We start from the raw sequence: 17,205 nt of genomic DNA, 5'->3' as shown, positions 1-17,205 counted from the left end.
AGCCTTTCAGATGACATTGGAAGCTGCTAAAGAAGAAGCTGATGTCGCTTCAGGTACCTTTCTCGTAAACGAATTGCCTGCCCAAATATTATTTTATTCTGGAGCCAACAACTCATTTATTTCGCATGAATTTGGTAGGAAACTAGCTTTGCCTGTCGATAAACTAGATAATGCTTTATTAGTCGAAGTTGCTAGTGGCAAGTTTGTACCTGTTAACCATCGTATGAAAAATGTCTAAATTGATTTGACTGGGAATAAGTTCCACGAGGAATTATTGCCTATTGAGTTAAATGGTTTCGACATCGTGCTGGGAATGGATTGGCTTAGCGCCAATGATGCCGAAATACTGTGCAAGAAGAAGATTGTAAAAGTAAACCCGCCAGGGAAAGAGTCATTTATGGTGTATGGGGACAAACGCAGAGTGAATTCTGGGATTATTTCTCTAATGAAAGCCTGAAAGTGTTTGGCCAAAGGATGTACATCATATCTAGCATTCGTGATTGATGCAAAGAAGGAGAAAAAGGAGATGCAGAGTATTCCTGTCGTATGTGATTATCCGGAAGTATTTCCAGAAGATCTTCCTGGATTACCGCCTGATCGACAAGTAGAATTCCGTATTGACTTGTTACCAGGAACGACGCCAATAGCAAAAGCACCTTACCGATTAGCACCAACGGAGATGAAGAAGCTGATGATGCAACTTCAGGAGTTATTGGACAAAGGTTTCATAAGACCTAGTTCATCACCCTGGGGAGCTCCGGTGTTATTCGTGAAAAAGAAAGACGGGAGTATGAGAATGTGCATTGACTACAGAGAGCTGAATAAGGCAACGATAAAGATATAAATTTCAGAATACATTACAGAAAACAAAGATATAAACTATAATAGATAAAGTTTATGGAACTTACATACAATTATTTATTATCAAAAGAGAACTTTTCATTATTCTACACGTAACAGTCAATATAGCATTTGTGAGACACACTTCACGTACTTATCTAAGTACCAACCAAGCCCTGAAATTATAACCAGAGTCTTCTGGAGGGAGAGCGTGACACTTGTGTATAGATCTATACGGGACTGACAATCCCGCACCTTAGCTGTTAGCTACAGTTAGGCCGGCAGGCCTGGGTTGAGAAATGTCGTACCGATTGCGACGCCTGAAGAACGTCGTGTTCAGGCCATCTTAGTTCATCAAGCATGGTCATGATATCTCACAATTTGGTATTGAGTAATACGATTAGTGTATGAATAAGTAAACAACTTCACATAGTTTTATTAAATAATAAAACTACAGTACAATATTTTATAGTACAGTTGGTGAATCCAGGTACTTACAATTACAGAGTTTTTATACAAGTACAAATACAGAATACTATTCAAGTAACAAGAAAACATAAATATTATGGTTTTATGAGAATTAAAACTACATTATACTATTTCAGAGTACAATAACAATTACACGTTTTGGTCTTAGGGTATTAAGACTACAACACATCTACAATAGAAAATATAGGATTTTCTGGGAAAAAACATACTTACATTTTCATGAAACAAATAACAGATTTCAATTACAAACATGCTTATGAACTCACCTACTTAATTGTTGAAACTCGTTTCATAACTACTAGTATTCTCAGGAAATCAGTAAACAGGTATCCACAGGTTTTGAGAAGACGGAGCTTCATAGACTCATGTCTTTTAGTTTTTGCTATATATTTTGGTGTCAAGTATACATTGATTTGAACACGAATGTAAAACTATACTTTATCAATGTAATGATTGTTGTACTTTGATTACTATTATGCAATTGTTGTGATACTGAACACGACGTCATCCGCCTCCGAATGTTTCCGTCGTTCCGGTTTGGGGGTGTGGCAGATTGATATTAGAGCATTGTTTATAGTGAACTAAGTATATTAATTCATAAAAGATATACAACTATAAGTATTTTATAAGAAGTCTACAAACATACGTACATACCAGAAACAATATCACAGTAAGAACTACACGAAAGTATTTAGATGATGGACGCTGCAGTTAAACCTAGACATTTATGTAATCATATCTGGGATAAATATAGCCTGATCAACTATATTTATTTGAGATACGGCCAACATGTGTTTGGGAGTGATCGTGGTGTTGAAACAAGTCTAAAACTTACCAACAATACATACAAGAGAAACTCTAGAACCAAACATGAAATTAAAATACTATAGGAGTATTTTATGGCACTATACCACTAGAACGAAAACATTTAGGTCTCGATAGTTAGATATACTAATAGTCGATAAGGGTTTTCTTACTAGAACCGAACATTAGAAAACAAAGAACCCTTGCTGGTAGATCTATAATTGCTAAGTGTATACGTAATGGTTATATATAACTAAGATTTTATAGACTTAGAATTAGTGGTTTTGCTTTACTTCCCGTTCCTTGTTTGGTTGTGGACTTAGAGTAGGATTACTTATTCGAAGGTCTATTTGATCTTAGGTATATGTAATTTGTATACACTATGTGATTATAGGGGGGCCTAGAATGGAACATACTATTCCAATTCACTATCCAGTGTTGCTATAAATTTCATAAATTTGAAACAACGATTGTTTACTTATATTTGGTAGACTTCTATTGTAAATCGCTGATAGAACACTATGATAGTCAGGATAAGATATATCTTGTTCAATATCACCTGACTTATAACTACTATAGAAGACTTATCATTACTTCCTCTTTAAATCTTATAGGAAAAGATGCCACCACGTAAATCAAACAGGCGTTTCAACAATACTCCACCACCGCCACCATTTCCACAGTATGACCCTGCTATTTTCCAAGCAGGAGTAACAGCCACCATGACGCAAATCAGCGCAAGTGGTGCTAGTGGGGCGGGTAGTGGTGCCAACCCTTCTAATCATGGAGAAAGTCATGGACACCCAAGGGAGTGTTCTTATAAAGACTTCACGAACGCCAAACCCAAATCCTTCAATGGCATTGGAGGTGTCATTGCTCTAACACGCTGGTTCAAGAAAACCGAATCAGTGTTTGAAATTTGTGCGTGCCCTGAATCTAGCAAAGTGAAATTTGCAGCATGCACTTTCTTTGATAGAGCCCTCTCTTAGTGGAACGACTATGCCAAGTCGTTATCTCTCTCAATAGCCAATGCTATGACATGGGAATATTTAAAAGTCCTAATGCTAGCGGAGTACTGCCCGAGGGGCGAGGTGCAAAAGCTAGAACAAAAACTCTGGGGTCTGACGATGAAGGACTCCGATATTGCTGCTTACACTACCAGATCCAGTGACCTGGCTCTTCTGTGTCCCGGGATGGTCACCCCGGAGAGTAAGAAAGTAGAAAGGTACATCTAGGGATTAACTCCCCCGACTCAAGGAAACGTTATAGCTGCCAATCCACTTACTTTCGATAGTGCCAAGCGTCTGGCACACACACTTGTGGATCATGGAGTTCGCCAAGGCTCCATGCTAGCCATTCCTGAACAACCAAAAGAAGGTGGCAGCAAAAAGAAGTTTTGGAACAAACGAAAGGGGCAATCGTCACAAGAGCCTTCAAAGAAGCAACAAACTGTGGCAGTACACGCTGCTACTGTTCACGCTGTTATTCCTACTTCTGTCCCTACCACTGTATCTGCTACTCCAGCACCCCCGAGTCGATATGCTGGAACCTTGCCAAAGTGTAACAAGTGCAACTTCCATCACACGAGAGTTTGCAGGGAAATGCACTGCAAAAACTGCAACAGAAAGGGGCATACTGCCCGTTTCTGTAAAGCGCCGGCACAACCTATCTCCCAAGTCCCCGGTGCGGGAGTAAGCCAGGCTTGTTACGGGTGTGGTGAAACAGGACACTTCAAGAGAGATTGTCCTAAGTCAAAGAATGCTAGTGATGTAGGAAGGGTATTGGAAATTGGTCACGAAGAAGCAATAACAGATCCTACCGTGGTTACCGGTACATTTATTTTCAACAATTCTTACGCATGCATTCTTTTCGATAGTGGCACGGAGAAAAGTTTCGTGAGCCATAAATTTAAACACCTACTTCAACAAAATCACCAACTATAACACCCCGATTCTTAGGTATTAATTTAATATAAAGATTCTTGATTTCAAGGGCTACTCGACGAGTTGGTTGCACTACTCGTCGAGTAGCAGCGGGTTAGTCCACCCGTTTTAATGACCTAGTCGCCGAGCCCAAGAAGGGACTAGACGAGTAGGAGCTGGCAGATGAAACCCTAAATCCCGAGGTTTTGCACCCTATTTAAAGAATCATAAGCCTCCTTCAGCCTCTTTACAGTCCCTTGAGAGTCCAGAAAAACCCTAATCCGTGTGGTGTTTCCTTCTTGTGTGTTTTAAGCTTTGGAAAGTGGATCTTTGAAAAGAAGAGCTTGGAGGACAAGAGGCTTGAAGCAAGGAAAAGTGTGGGGATCAGAAATCTACCTCAGTTAGCATCATTGAAGGTATCAAGTCGTCACCTTTACCTCATTTCTTTCTAGATCTCGCTTGGGTGAGGTTTAGGGTTATTTTTAGCTTGGTTATGATGATATTGTGGTGTATGAGCTAGATCTGAAGTTGCAACTTCAGATCTGGACCCTTTTTGGGTTCTAGGTTCATAAAGTTTCGAGCTTGGTCATGTATGAAGCCTTCCTTGAGTGTAAAACTCCATTATAAGCTTGGATTTGTCGTTAATAGCCTTTAGAGCCATGTATGCACATAAAGTTTGCAACTTTACATGATAAACTTGCCTTAGAAGCTTGGATCTGCAATATGGAGCCGCTGCATGGCTTAAAAAGTGTCTGTATGGGTGAAGGTCTGAAGGGACTCGGCGAGTTGCATAGTCAACTCGGCGAGCCACATGAAGATGGCCATGTACTCGACGAGTTGGATGAACAACTCGACGAGTCCGTTGAAGATTGCCTTGAACTCGGCGAGTCAGTCAAAGAATCGGCGAGTCGGCTAGGGTTTCTCTCAACCTTTCGACACGTATGAACTCGACGAGTTATAGGGGAACTCGACGAGTCAACCTAGGATTTCACGACTTCTCGAGTCCAGGAAGAACTCGACGAGTCGGTGAACTGCACTCGACGAGTTGGGTCAACATGGACTGTTGACTTTGACTGTGGACGTGGAATTTGACCAAGGGTTGACCAGTTGACCTCTGGGGTATTTTTGGTAATTTGGAAATTTATGAAAAAGGGTTTTCTGGTAACTTTAGGTGGAGGAGTTCGTGTTGGTGATCCAAGAGTTGAACTTATCACTTCAGTACGACACTTGAGAGGTGAGTTATCCTCACTATATCAACAGGGTCTAAGGCACCAAGGCCGGCCCTTTATGGATTGTATCCGGATTATTACATGATATGTTACTGTTTTGCATCCTGGTAGCTAGGATGGTGATATGCTATGTTAGTGACCTGGGTAGGTCGATGTCCTGGTTATAGGATGTTGCTATGCTATTTGATCTGCTAGATCGATTGGACTGTTATTATGATAGTATATGATATGTATGTGCACATGTTTGTTTGATTGGGGGTTGGGTTGAGGCGGTCCTGCTTTGTGCTGAAGGCCAACATACCCAGGGCGGTCCGGATATACTACAGACCCAGAAGGGTATGCTAGTCAGACCGAAGGCCCGGTGAGCGTTCCAGATAGGCTGTAGGCCCTGCGAGGCGTTCCAGACGTGCCGAAGGCTCGGAGAGCGGTCCAGATAGACTGAAGGCCTGCGAGGTGGTGCAGGCAGGCTGAAGGCTCATTATGCATGCTGTTTACTTACATGATTATATGATATGGTTATGAGGTTGGTATTTTGGGGGTAGCTCACTAAGCTTTCGGGCTTACAGTTTTAGTTGTTGTTTCAGGTACCTCTGGTGATCGCGGGAAGGCGAAGGCATGATCGTACCGCTCCTCCTGCTGTTATAATTTATTTTATGATTTGATACTGGGATACTCTGATAATTAGTATTTTGAAAACAAACTATGTAATGCTAAATGGTTTTAAGTGTTTTGAAAAAGTTTAAAATTGGCTTGAATTTTATGGGTGTTACACCAACCATTAAAAGACACATTCACCGTAGAAATGGCAAACGGAAAGACTGAGAGCACTAACGACATATACATATGATGTACACTCACTGTAAACAACTATTCTTTCCAAATTGATCTTATGACGGTCTCAATTAAAAGCTTCGGCATGGATTGGTTAAATCATCACCATGCTGATATCCTATGTTATGAAAAAGCCATTCGTCTTAATCTGCCAAGTAGCGAATCCCTCGTTATCTATGGCGACAAACCTGGTACGAACCTTCAAATCATTTCTTGCGTCAATGCCCAGAAGTATCTTCGCAAAGATTACTGTGTCTTCTTAGCTCACGTGGTAGATAAAAAAGAAGAAGAAAAAGACATCGAGAGCATTCCCGAAGTCTGTGATTTCCCTGACGTCTTTCCCGAAGATCTTCCAGGAGTTCCTTCTGAGCGACAAGTTGAGTTCCGAATCGACTTGATCCCTGGAGCTACCCCCGTAGCCAAATCCCCGTACCGTTTAGAACCGTCAGAGATACAGGAACTATCCAGCCAATTAAACGAACTTATAAGCAAATGATTCATAAGACCAAACTTCTAGCCTTGGGGAGCACTAGTCTTGTTCGTGAAGAAAAAGGATGGATCATTCCGCATGTGCATAGACTACCGGGAATTAAATAAACTCACTATCAAAAACCGATACCCTTTGCCTTGAATTGACGACCTATTTCACCAACTTCAAGGAGAAAGTTTCTTCTCCAAAATCGACCTAAGATCAGGATACCATCAACTACGAGTCCAGGAGGAGGATATTCCTAAGACCGCTTTCAGAACTTGCTACTGTCACTATGAATTTGTAGTGATGCCCTTCGGTTTAACAAATGCACCAACAATGTTCATGGATCTAATGAAATGTGTGTGTCGACCTTACGTAGACAAGTTTGTTATAGTTTTCATCGACGATATACTAGTCTATTCCCGAAGTAAGGAAGAACACAACCAACACTTTGTTGGGTTTTGAGCATTCTAACACTCCTATGGTGTACATGCAACCCTATAAACCTTGGATCTATGTTTTCTCTATTATACATGCAAATATTAACTATTCCAAGGTTTCATCCTAACTAGCATATTATGAAGCACCTATACTACAAAGTTCTAGTTAGATGACATACCTTTTAATGTAGCTTGATGTCTTCAAGCTTTAAGAGCTTAGCCCCAATAGTGTGGAAGCCTCAAATGGAATCACAAATCACCAAAACACCTTGGAAGAACTTGAGAGAATATGTATGCACACTAAAATCGGCCCACTCTTATTTTCACACACTTGTTCCAATTTTGTGAGCCAAGGACCCCTTTATATATTATGGAGGATTAGGGTTACATCCATGTAAACCCTAATACCCATGACCTTTCATTTACATAGGATCCATGGGTTAAAAGCTCCATGGACCATCCATGAAAGCTTAGCCCAACCTAAATGAACTTGGCCCATTCCATATATATAAGAGTCCATATTTAATTAGTTCTTTTTGATCACTTAATTAATTCTAAATTAATTCTTGATCAATACTAATTAAATAATATGATTCCATATTAATATATTAGAACTTATAATATATTAATATAAATCATAAATATACTATTCTCAAAAGACTATCCATATAAATTGTGCCGGTGAAGTGCAACCCAAATGGACCATGCCGGGTCGGGTCAAGTACATACCAAATATAGTTATGGACTTAGACATTAATCCAACACACTTACGTCAAGTCTTGGAAACATTACAGGCATTGAAGTTGTATGCAAAATTCTCAAAATGCGAATTCTGAATTCGGAAGGTGGACTTCCTAGGTCACGTAGTCAGTGAAGAAGGGATACATGTTGATCCCTCCAAGATCAAAGCTATCGAAATCTAGGCGACCCTACGAATCCCAACAGCGATTCGTCAATTTCTAGGTCTCGCTGGCTATTACAGAAGGTTCATCCAAAACTTCTCCAAAATCGCAAAACCCCTCACCACACTAACTCAGAAGGGTGTAACCTTCAACTGGGAGGAGAAACAAGAAACTACTTTCCAGACACTAAAGCGAGCCCTATGTAGCGCACCGATATTGTCCCTCCCAGAAGGGACGAAAGATTTTGTAGTTTACTGCGATGCGTCCAAGCAAGGGCTAGGCTGCGTTCTTATGTAGCGAGGAAAGGTCATATCCTACGCCTCGTGACAGCTTAAGAACCACGAGGTCAACTATACCACACATGACCTTGAACTGGGAGCAATGGTTTTTGCTCTGAAGATCTGGAGGCATTTCCTTTATGGTACAAAATGCACAGTCTTTACAGACCACAAAAGCCTCCAGCACATATTCGATCAAAAAGAACTCAACATGAGATAGCGACGATGGGTGGAAATACTCAATGATTACGAATGCGAGATTCGCTATCATCCCGACAATGCCAATGTAGTAGCAGATGCCCTTAGTCGGAAACAGTACTCGGGCCGCCGAGTAAAGTCTCTAACTATGACAATCCATTCACACCTGTCCGCTCAGATCAAAGAGGCTCAGTTGGAAGCCTTGAAACCCGAGAATGTGACGGGTGAAACCTTAAGAGGAATGGAAAAGAACTTGGAAATCAAGGGTGACAGAGTTCGTTATCTCATGAATCGGATCTGGACACCGAAGTTTGGTGGCTACAGAGATGTTGTCATGACTGAAGCCCATAAAACTCGATACTTCGTTCATCCAGGTTCAGACAAGATGTATATGGACCTCAAGAAACTCTATTGGTGGCGGAACATGAAAGCTAAAATTGCTAGCTATGTGGGCAACTGTCTAACTTGCGCCAAAGTCAAGGTAGAAATCTACTTCTTGGACTCACACATGACCGAAAACACATGGTCTAAAGTCCATTATGGCCGAAAACCCAACCTTTTGGGACCGAAATCCCATCCTTAAGATCCATTAGGACCGAAATCATCTCTTTGTGAATGATTTAGGATGATTTCGGTCATGGTTGGCAGCAAACACTTCCTTTTGGCCGCAAACACCTTCAAATAGGCAATAAAAGCCCTTAAAAATCTAGATATTTAGCTTCCCAATGTGATGTAATCCAATTACCAACGTAAACATCACCTCAAACCGCCTACCTTTTTCCTTCATACTTAAGATGCAAATGAGACTCATTTGGCACATACAGTAAACACATTTCACTCATATGCTCTCAAAACACATATTCAATCCTTCACATCTGCAAACAGTTACCCAACAATCTTCAAACCCTCAAACTTTCATAAGAACACTCAAATCAATTCCCAGGAACTTCTTCACAATTAGTAAGTAATCTATACAAACTAATGTTAATTATCATGTTAAATTATTAGTTATCTAATTTATGCATATAATTATGTGTATAATATAATTAGGATACGGTTAATTACACGTATTCTATCCCGAGGATCATCGCAACCATATCGTATCTAACCAGGAACACACACTCGAGGTGAGTTCATACCCCTACGTTTTCATGATTTTTCACTGTTTTAGGGGGAGGGGGGGGGGGAATACAAGTGTAACACAAGAAATTTTGTGTTAATGTCTAAATGATTTCAAATATTGTCAATCGCTATCGTTTTTACAAACATATATATATATATATATATATATATATATATATAATTAAGATTCAACAGGCTTAGAATTGATGATTTTGCTCTATTTTCTGTTCCTTGTTTGGTTGTGGGCATAGGGTAAAATTATTTATTCGACCGCCTTTTTAATCATAATTATATAAATAATACATACATATAAACTATAATAGGTATAGTTTATGGAACTTAAATATCATTTAACATAGTTGAGATACAATAAGGAAAACAAACATCTAAACTATAATAGGTATAGTTTATGGATCATTTTGCACTATATTACCAAGTTCAGAATACATTACAGAAAACAAAGATATAAACTATAATAGATAAAGTTTATGGAACTTACATACAATTATTTATTATCAAAAGAGAACTTTTCATTATTCTACCCGTAACCGTTAATATAGCATTTGTGAGACACACTTCACGTACTTATCTAAGTACCAACAAAGCCCTAAAATTATAACCCGAGTCTCCTGGAGGGAGAGCGTGACACTTGTGTATAGATCTATACGGGACTGTCAATCCCGCACCTTAACTGTTAGCTACAGTTAGGCCGGCAGGCCTGGGGTGACAAATGTCGTACCGATTGCGACGCCTGAAGAACTTCGTGTTCAGGCCATCTTAGGTCATCAAGCATGGTTATGATAACTCACAATTTGGTATTGAACAATACGATTAGTGTATGAATAAGTAAACAACTTCACATAGTTTTATTAAATAATAAAACTACAATACAGTATTTTATAGTACAGTTGGTGAATCTAGACACTTACAATTACAGAGTTTAAATACAACTACAAATACAGAATACTATTCCAGTACAGAGAAAACATACATATTATGGTTTTATGAGAATTAAAACTACATTATACTATTTCAGAGTACAATAACAATTACACGTTTTGGTCTTAGGGTATTAAGACTACAACACATCTCCAACAGAAAATATAGGATTTTCTGGGAAAAACATACTTACATTTTCAAGAAACAAATAACAGATTTCAATTACAAACATGCTTATGAACTCACCAACTTAATTGTTGACACTCTTTTCAAAACTACTTATATGCTCAGGAAATCAGTAAACAGGTATCCACGGGTTTTGAGAAGACGGAGCTTCATACACTTACGTCTTTTAGTTTTTGCTATACATTTTGGTGTCAAGTATACAATGATTTAAACAAGAATGTAAAACTATACTTTATCAATGTAATGGTTGTTGTACTTTGATTACTATTATGCAATTGTTGTGATACTGAACATGACGTCATCTGCCCCCAAACGTTTCCGCCGTTCCGGTTTGGGGGTGTGACAATATATATATATATATATATATATATATATATATATATATATATATATATATATATATATATATATATATATATATATATATATATATATATATATATATATATATATATATATATGAAAAAAAAGAGCCGACCCTAACCCTAAAAACCAAGAATTAAGACATTACCCCTCTAGATTAAATAAAGAAACAAATGAGAAAGTAACATAAATCTTCACTCCCCCTCAAGTTGGATATGGATATTAATCATATCCAACTTGCTCTTCATATTTTCAAATTTATTCTTTGAAAGGGCCTTTGGGAGAATATCAACAATTTGGAAGTCTGATGGAACATATGACAACTCCATAATTCCATATTGTAATTTTTCTTTAATGAAATGACGATCAATCTCCATATGTTTCGTGCGATCATGGTGAACAGGGTTTTTGGCAATTTCAATTGAAGCTTTATTGTCACATAATAGAGTCATTTTCTTAAGATTCTCAAGTTTTAGCTCCTTCAACATCCGTTTTAACCATATTCCTTCACAGTTCCATGACACATTGCTCGGAATTCAGCCTCAACACTACTTCTAGCCACCACAGACTGCTTCTTATTTTGCCAAGTCATCAGATTTGCCCCACACAAACGTGCAATAGCCTGTAGTTGACCACCCATCTACACAAAATCCTCCCCAGTCAGCATCTGTATAGATGTTTACTCCCCTTTTGTGACAACCCGGAAAATACGTCATCAACCGCCGTTAGAATCTAACGTTGTCAATAGTATGTAATAGGACAACTATGTAACCTTTCGATACATAATTAGATATATTCGATTTTATCCTTAATTACGTCAACAACTAGGCTCAAAATTAAGTGCATGAAAAATCGTATCACTTTGAAATCAGGCTAACATTTTTAGATTAGACGCGTTTCCGCGATTCCAAAAATATAAACTTCGTACAAACCCAACTTAATATGGAAGAGATATGATTTTATGGTAAATAAAAATCTATCGCGTACTAAAAGTTAGAATGCTAAAAACTATGAGGAGAACGATTGATTTTTGGCAGAAGTTACCAAAAGGAGAAACGTAGTACTACTCAAAATATGAATTTTGAGACAAAGAACATCTATAATGGAACCCATATGAGAGATTTATGATTTTTATAAAATCATAACGGTTATAAAATATAGGCTAAAAACGAAAGTTAGAATCAGTCAAAACGACCAAAGGAAAGTTATAATGTACGACGAGACCTATACGGATATATAAGAGTCATTGAAAACAGAGCTCGTATGTGAGAGTTACGAAATCCAACAATTGCTATAAATAGCATGTCCCGACAGTTCAGTTCTCACACCTCAAAAAACCTCTCTCATTCTCTCTTGATTTCCGTGCCACTAATTCCTGAGCGCCTCCCAAGTTCCGTACTCCCGAATTCTACTCTACATCAATGGTTTCACGCATCAAGGGTGAGTTCACGGCCAAATTTTACTGTTTTCAAACCTTTTACGGACCGGGGGGGGGGGGGGGGGTACATATATGTTACAAACTAATCGCTTTCATAAATATTCCTAAATTGTATAACCGTATTAATATGATTATGCCTAGAACATTAGGATGATATTATGCCGGTAGATACTTTGCCCACATTTTAGGGATAATATTATGCCTAGTTGTTACGCTAACTTACACCGATTGAAAACATCATACCTAGTTGTTATGTTGGTCAGTTTGCCAGGAAATGCTTTTCCCTAGTCATCACTATAGCCAACCTCTAGATAAGCTTAGTATCTAGTGGTTACTCTGCCCAAATAACCGGCTACACAAAATATTCTAAGTTATATATATATATATATATATATATATATATATATATATATATATATATATATATATATATATATATATATATATATATATATATATATATATATATATATATGAAAAAACTTCATAAATGGTCCCTGTGGTATTCTGAAATCCGAAGTTTAGTCCCTAAGTTTAAAAAATCTCACAGTTGGTCCCTATGGTTTCAAAACTTTTAATGTTTGGTCCTTATTGCTCACTCCGTTAAGTTTTGTCTGTTAACTGAAGGACATTTTTGTCATTTCACTACCATAGGGACCATTTATGAAGATTTTTGCTATTTAAAAAATATATAATTATTTTATATATAAAAAGTCCCTCTCTCTATTTCTCTCACACACTTGATCGATCATCTTCTTCCTCACAAAAACACACACTCAAATCTATACATTGGTGTAACGCCCCAAATTTCAACCCAAAATTTTCAATTAAAAATTGAAGTGTTTATTCAATTTACAATTATGAACATCTTAGATAAAACCATTTAACTCAAAACATTTATCAGAGTATCATTAACAGTTATCATGTGCATAAATCTCCCATGGATGCGATTCAATCAAGCCGTGCCCCTCCATTGATATAAGAAAACCTGAAATCATTTAAACCATAAATCGTAAGCAAAAGGTTACTGAGTTCCCCAAAATACCACATACAACACAACACATATAACAACTATGGGTTATCAGCAACCCTAGAGACTACCCGAAGTCTCAGTGGACAAACAGCACGCCCGGTGGGTTATCAGCAACCCTAGAGACTACCCGAAGTCTCAGTGAGCAAACAGCACGCCCAGTGGGTTATCAACAACCCTAGAGACTGCCCAAAGTCTCAGTACATACAACAACACATACCACAATAACAAAAAATAAGACCTAGATGGTCAGCACATATATACTACCACACAGGCAAGTATAGTGAGAAGACTCATCTCAATCCGATGCTAATCAATCACACACACACACAAGCTGCCGATGCGAATGCTCCTCACACTAATCATAATCAAAATGACCTTGATTAACAATTAAGGCAATTATCCATAAACAAGGGTTTAGATTATATTCGATCATGCCAAGGGTAAAATACCATTTTACCCTTCCCTTACTTGACACATCTAACCATGACCCAAACCCAAAATGACCCAAGGCCCAAAAATGGCCCACATGGCTTCCTGGTGCGTACGCCATGTGTACCCACCCATTACACCCCGCGTATGAAGCTTCAACAGAAAGGGAATTCATGGCAATCCCATTACGCGTTGCGTACCAGGATGATATGCCCAACGTAACTCGGTGATGTCCAATATCCACTTTTGAGTGCTTAATCCTTTAAGACAACTCATCCAATACTCAGATCTAACTCTTAAAAAGGTCTTAACTGATAAAATTGACAACTTTAAGCTTTTGTATGGGTTAATGGAGACCAAAACCAAGCCCTAGGTCCATAACTTCATGAAAAGGTCAACAACTCATGCATGGGTGAACTACAACCCCCAAGATCGGAGTTTTATAACTTAATAGCCTCACAATGACCATAAATGATGCTCAAAGGTTCTGGAGTAACTTCTACTCACAACATCTAAGCCATGGGACCAAGACATTGTTGGATTAGTGTCTAAGTCCATAACTATAATTGGTATATACTTGACCCGACCCGACATGGTCCATTTGGGTTGCATGGCATCGGGACATTTGGATAGACCTTTTGTGAGAAGAGGATATTTGTGACATATTAATATATTATAAGTTCTAATATATTAATATGAAATCATATTATTTAATTAGTATGATCAAGAATTAATTTGGAATTAATTTAGTGATCAAAAGAGACTAATTAAATATATGGGGATTGATTGTGTAAATAATTCATTCTTATATATGTGGGCTTATGATCCATGATTCCTTATGTTGGGCTATATCCATGGGGTGACCCATGGATACTCCATGGAGGTTAAAACCCATGGAGCATAAGGAATGGGTAAAGTCATGAGTTACATGGTGTAACCCTAATAGCCACACTATATAAAGACCCCATTGGTTGGTGAAATTGGCACTAGTGCATACATAAGAGGGCAAGCCGATTTCTAGAGTGAAGTATCTCTTTTCATGGTTATTCCAAGTTGTTTCGATGTTGTGTGAACCATTTGAGGTGTCACACTTGGGGCACTAGGCTCTTGAGCTCCATGGAATCAAGCTACAACAAAGAGGTATGTATTCTATCTAGTTTTGTTATCCTAGTACATATGATTGTATGCTAGTTAGGGTAATACCTTGGAAAATTGATATTTGCATGTATAATAGAGAAAACATAGATCCAAGGTATTTAGGGTTGCATGTACACCATAGGAGTGTTAGAATGCTCATAACCTAACAGTGGTATCAGAGCCTAGGCTTGTTTTCAAGTTATACATGCTGAAATAACTTAAAAATCGGAAATTCTGGATTCCTGGGCACTGGACTCAGCGAGTCCACTGATGGACTCGCTGAGTCTATGAAGAAATTCATCCTACTCGTCGACGAGTAGAAGCCCCCTGACAGCATATTTTCGACATTTAAGGCTGGAATTGGTCTAGAATCATTACCTTAAACTGTTTTGGACTTATAAAACTTGTTTTTGATGTGGTAATGATTATGGTAAACCAATTTCAAAGTTATTATCAAAGTTTCAAGTTTTATATATGTTTATATGATTCTTGAAAATTGTTGATATGGATTGTTCATGCTTATGAGTTTTGGTAGATCATAGGAATTATGTGCAAATTATTTTTTAGTGTAATTCTTGATCTTAATGACATTGTGAGGACAAGTTATTGATTACCAAGTTTTTTGTGTCACCTTGTTTTATGAGTTAATTTAGATTAATGAAAAAAATTATGTGTTAGTTGGTTTCAATCTAAATTGATCTAAAAGTAGTTCATAAAATGTGTTTTTGTAACTTGTCCTCAAGTTATATGAAAAGTCACATTTATGAATCTTAAAACTCATAAAAGTGCCATAGGTTACAAAATGAAGAGTCTTTTTCTCATAAATAGTTTTATGGACTTCATAACTTGTCCTCAAGTTATGGATGTTCAAGAGTCTCTTCATTAAAGTTTTTAAAACTTTAATTAAACTCATAAGTTATAAAAATCCAAGAGTTTTGAAAAGTTTCAATACTTGCCCTCAAGTTTTGGAATTTGTAAAGTTTTGCTTATGAATGCTTTAATTCCAAATCAAACCCTAGAATTTTAAAAGTTTAAAATTCAACCCTTATACTATTATTATAATTTTAATTATATAGATATGTATAAGATAAAGTCAATCTTACCGTTAGTAGGCCTCATTCACGAAGCCGGTCTATAAGGGGGGTATAAGGTTACTGCCTATAAAATGGCAGTTTAATGGGTGTCCACTCTAACCCACCGCTTCCTTGACTGGTGGAGGGTTGTTAGCCGAACGGGTAGGATAAGGACTATAATTCCCCCTTCATTAAAAGTATAATGATAAATACTAAGTAACTAAACACTTATAAATTCCCAATCTTAGTTACTTAGGAAAATGTGAAAATGTGCTAACCCATGAAATTGCACTTTGCACCTTATTTGTGATCCTCGGCATCCCAGTCACAAACTTGAGAGGGCACAATCGAGATTTAAACATGCCATTGAAAGTTCAATGAATCTCAAAAGATCTAGGAGTTTCAAATCCAATTAAAACTTAATTATATTTCGTTTTCATTGTGAAAATTGGTAAATCGTCATTTACCTACCTTCAAATATTTTATAACTTGGATTACGACATCTCTCTTCCAGTTATAAATAGTTTGTTGGGTCCTAGCCTTAATATTTCATATTGGGTGTTATATTAAGGACTTAAATCAACTAAACTTGAATTTCTCCCTCATAAATGTCTATTTTAGACAACTATGGTCTTCCCAAATCTTTAGGAACAAGCCTTCCTAATGAAGATGATATCCTACATGGCAATCAAGGTGAAAGATTAATCCCTTTGTTGTGCATTAATGAGACTGGAAATCATGTTTCACTTCCTCCACCTCCTCCAATAATTCTCCCTATCCCACAAGTTTCAAGACTTGAAAAATTCTAAGTCACTCAATCCCTATTGGCAAGCAAAGACTATATGTGCTTACATCTTGGAGGTTAAGTCACATATTGGCAAGCCGGGAGAGTCGGGTGTCGAAGTCTTGAGGTAGCTGGCTGTTGACTTGGTTCTTCAGTCACTCCCTGATGACAGATCACGACATGACCCTTAGTGATCTTACCTATTTGCTTGATGCTCCTAAATCAGCAATGATTTGGAGCATTAGTAAAGCAAATTAGATTGGAAGATCTACTTCCCAAACCTATTTGGACATTGA

Source organism: Lactuca virosa, chromosome 6 (assembly GCF_052849685.1).
Source record: "Lactuca virosa cultivar CGN04683 chromosome 6, Lactuca_virosa_CGN04683_v6, whole genome shotgun sequence".
NCBI lineage: Eukaryota > Viridiplantae > Streptophyta > Magnoliopsida > Asterales > Asteraceae > Lactuca > Lactuca virosa.
The sequence above is the reverse complement of the archived record's forward strand: the minus strand, read 5'-3'. Positions refer to the sequence as shown.